Raw genomic sequence first — 4,889 nt, forward strand, 5'->3', positions numbered from 1 at the left:
TTTTCTATGTCGTCAAGTACGACTTTGCTGAATGTTTCTATGAAGTTCCCCTTTAAATATGATGGAAAAAACTTTGACTTGGGTTTAAAAGGGGTAATATTCCCCTGGGTCATTTCCACTTCCTCATCATTTTTTATCATGAAGAATTTCTTAAGCGTTAACTTCCTTAAATATTTTTGGACATCCACAAAAATATTAAACTGATCGATTTTTGTTGAAGGGGCAAAATTAAGGCCCTTCTCTAAAAGGGTCCTTTCTTCTTCAAGCAAAACATGATCACTTAAGTTAAAAATTTTAACTTTTGCAAGTGAGAGTTCATTAGCAATTCCTATTTTTTTCTTTTTTCTACATTTCCTTTTCCTAGGTCTAATTTTCTTTTTTCCAGCCCTAGTACCTCGTTTTTTACGGCAAGGGGGCACTACCTCTGGTTCTGATAGTACCTCCCTCTGCCTAAAAAAGGGGATCTGGTATGGGTGTATTCCAATGGTGCAAACCTATTTTCATCTCGTCTAGGAGACCGGGGTGGAATGTCTCTATTTCTCCAATTGTATTCGCTATTGCTGTCATAGTTCTGTCTTGGTGTAAATTTATGGAAGTCAGAACGGGCATTGTCTCTTTGGTAATTAGGACGTCTCCAATTATTTGGACGAAAGTTAGACCTGTTTGTCCTTCTCTCCTGATTATCAGGGAGTTGTCTTTCTACTGTCCTATTGTATCTAATTTGATCTCTGCCCTTCCATTTCTTATTGGTTTTTGGTGTTTCTACATCATTACCTTTCCTCTCTAAGAATTGGATGTCAGCTTTCTCGTTTTTATCCCTTGTATATTTTTTGCTTTTTTTATCAATTATAACTTTATCTAGTTTTTCAATTTTGTCAAGAATTCTTTTTTCTGTATTCCTATATTCAAGGGAATCCTTAGAGGGTTCTAATAGAATTTGGAGATCTTTAATGTTATTATCTAGCCTAGTTAGCTCTTTCTTTCTTTCCTCTACAATGAGGGTCATTAATTCGTATGAACAATTTTCTAAGATGGCTATCCATTTTTCTTTAAAGTGTTCTGTGGCAGTAGTGAAGCTGGAGGTTTTCTGTATTCTCAAACCTTTAGGGATTAATTTCTGAGCTATGTATTTCTCCAGGGTCACTACTTCCCACCACACTTTGTTTTCCTTTATAAGGACATTTTCTAATTTATGAAAAATGTGACCAAGATCCTCATCCAAAACATTATCATCATTTTCATCCAAATTAAATAGGGCATCTATTTTTTTCGCTCTATTTTCACGATATCTGAACATGACTGCAGCACATACAGGTTTAACAAATGGTGAATGGGTACAAATGCAAGAACAAAAATTGAAAACCTGACCAGTGCGCAATTAGCTGCCTTTGTGAATCGGCTGATGTGGAGCGTCACCTACACTCCAATGACACAATACAACACCACAAAGACCATCAGCCTCGATTCTCTTGGCGCTCAGGATTACAGTCCAAAGGTACTCTGACTCAAGTTTGATATGAGTCATGCACTCGGAACCTTAAAAACACCGAATGAAACCTCATAGGGCAATATATCCAATTCTTCTGTATTAGTACAATGATGGTAAGTGAGGACTCCTACCCCTTGGAGTGGTCTACGTTATAGGTAGACAAAAACCGCGTGTAGTATTTCTAGTGGTCCAATCCACACCGGATACTGCATATATTCATCCTCCAAGAGAAGAGATATTTCCAAAAATAGTATAATACTGTTTTAATAAAATATAATACACAATGTAAGACAAGTAACAGTGATGCTAGCCTCTCACCCGGTGAGTGGTCTACTCCAATCAGGGCAGACAAATGAGCATAAAGATGGAAAATCCAGGCGTCCCTGCAGGCTCCAAAACACACCGGGCTCAAGTCAGGGTCACTGCTTTCTCCCTCCGCCAACGCGTTTCGATACTTCCTGTATCTTCCTTAAGGCATGGAGGGAATGGTGACTCCTTGGATATTTATACCTATCCTAATCACTTTGTAAAAAGCCTATTTCCAGACATGGACTACTAACACTAAAACATTCCTATAATAAAAGTAAGGCACAATCCTTTATGGGTAGACAGTCCGGGATTTGAATCTATCCCGAATTATAATAGTCAATTGACTTCAGCCGTGTTTGTCCGCGAGAACGCTGTATTGGACGTCCGTCTCACTTCCTGTTTCCGCCGGAAGTGACATGTCGTGCGTTTCACCGCAACGGTCAATCCTTGACGGTCATCCTACTTCCTGTGTCGAACGGAAGTGACATTCTTTGCGTTTCACCGGCATCTCATAGTATTCCCTAACTTCCGCTATTCTTTAATTCATACGGAAATGTTTGCGGGTCGCCTGTCATCCCATTGTTCCATATAGATATTTCCTTCAAAACAATGACATGCATTTGTATTATCTTAGCATATGCAACATATCTCCTATTGTGCCTAATATAAAATGCTCAACGTTGTGCATAACTTAAAATCAAAGAAACCATTTGACCTCAAAATCTTTATTTAGACCAGAGGGAATTAAGGTCTTATATTTGTAAATAAAACTCATCTCCTCTTTGGCTAACTTTGTTGTTATATCTGTTTGTCTTGAATTTAAACTCACTTTTTTTAGCCCATAAAATTTTTTAATTTTAGTTACATCACAGTCATGGTGGATTTTAAAATGTGCCGACAGTGCATGGGTTTCCAATCCCTTACGGATATTTCTGAGGTGTTCACTTATTCTGGTTTTTAAGGGTCGACTAGTGCGGCCTATATAAAATTTACCACATGCACACTCTATTCCATAAATTACATTTTGTGTATGGCATGTTATAAAATCTTTAATCATGAATTGTTTTTCGTTAATGTTAACATTCACAGCTTTTTTTCCAAAATTGTTTTTGACACCCCTACATCCTAGGCATGATCCACATCTATGGAACCCCGATGAGATACTATTTTTATTGGATGTTGTTGTATCATGAAAGCTCCTAACTAACTTATCTTTAAGATTATGAGCTTTCCTAAAAATACAAACAGGATGGTCAGGTAATTCAGATCCTATAATGGGATCTTTTTTTAGGATCCCCCAATGTTTCCTAAAGATTTTTGTAACCTGATTATGTTGGGTCGAATAATCAGATACAAATGCCCATTTTAAATTATCCCTGACCTGGGGTACCTTTTCTTTATTTGTTCTTTTTAATAGGTCCCTACGATCGATTTTGGATACTGATTCAATGGCCAAATCGATCTCCCCTTCATTATAGCCACTTGCTCTAAAACGAGTCTTTAGTTCTTGGGCTTGTTCCATATAGACCTCATGGTCTGTACAATTCCTCTTGAGACGTTTGAATTGTCCCATGGGTATTGTATCCAACCATTTTTTATGGTGACAGCTTGATTTACTGATGTACGTCCTAGAATCTGTTGGTTTAACAAAATTTTTGGTTTTTATAGAGGTATTCTCGTTATATATAGTTAGATCCAAGAAATCTACATAGGAAGGACTGATATTAAATGAGAGAAAAATATTCCTATTATTGGAATTAAGATGACTACAAAAATTCTCCAAAGAACACCTATCTCCATCCCATACAAAAAAGATATTGTCGATGTATCGACGCCAGGACACCAGGTTCGCCCCAAAGGGGTTGTGGCTCCATATTACTTCCTCCTCCCACAACCCCATAAAGATGTTAGCATAACTTGGGGCGAACCTGGTGCCCATCGCTGTACCTCTCTTTTGAACATAGAATTCATCCTTAAAAATGAAAAAATTATTGTTCAAAATAAAATTGATCCCTTCAATGAGGAATTCCTGCATTTCTTTATTTATCTCTGAACGTTCTAAATACCTCCTCACTGCTTCCACCCCTTGAAGGTGGTCAATGATCGTGTAAAGAGAGGATACATCCGCAGTTACCATAAAATATGTATCTTTCCATTCCAACTCGTTTAGATGTGTTATTTTATCTGTGGTATCCTTAAGATGTGAGGAATTCGTCATGACTAAGGGCTGGAGAAAAAAATCAATAAACTCAGACAGATTTGCTGTTAATGAATTTATTCCAGCAATAATCGGTCTGCCTGGGGGTTGGGTTTCACTTTTATGTACTTTAGGCAGTACATAAATTGTGGGAATAATGGACTCTTCTGAAAAAAGAAATTGGCTTTCTATGTCAGTGAGTGTTCCTTTGTTCTTATATTTATCAATAATGTTTTTTAATGCTAAGGACACTCTTTTAGTTGGATTACCTCTCATCTTTCTGTAGGTATTCTTGTCGTCCAATTGTTTGTATATTTCTTTCTCATAGTCACAACGATTTATAAGGACTACTCCCCCCCCCTTGTCTGCAGGTTTAATGATTAACTCAGGATCATCATTAAGAGTTTTAAATGCTTTTCTTTCTTTTAAAGAAAGGTTATTATCAATCTTGATCTTCTCAAGTTTTTCTATGTCGTCAAGTACGACTTTGCTGAATGTTTCTATGAAGTTCCCCTTTAAATATGATGGAAAAAACTTTGACTTGGGTTTAAAAGGGGTAATATTCCCCTGGGTCATTTCCACTTCCTCATCATTTTTTATCATGAAGAATTTCTTAAGCGTTAACTTCCTTAAATATTTTTGGACATCCACAAAAATATTAAACTGATCGATTTTTGTTGAAGGGGCAAAATTAAGGCCCTTCTCTAAAAGGGTCCTTTCTTCTTCAAGCAAAACATGATCACTTAAGTTAAAAATTTTAACTTTTGCAAGTGAGAGTTCATTAGCAATTCCTATTTTTTTCTTTTTTCTACATTTCCTTTTCCTAGGTCTAATTTTCTTTTTTCCAGCCCTAGTACCTCGTTTTTTACGGCAAGGGGGCACTACCTCTGGTTC

This window comes from Pseudophryne corroboree, assembly GCF_028390025.1.
Source record: "Pseudophryne corroboree isolate aPseCor3 chromosome 10 unlocalized genomic scaffold, aPseCor3.hap2 SUPER_10_unloc_3, whole genome shotgun sequence".
Lineage (NCBI taxonomy): Eukaryota > Metazoa > Chordata > Amphibia > Anura > Myobatrachidae > Pseudophryne > Pseudophryne corroboree.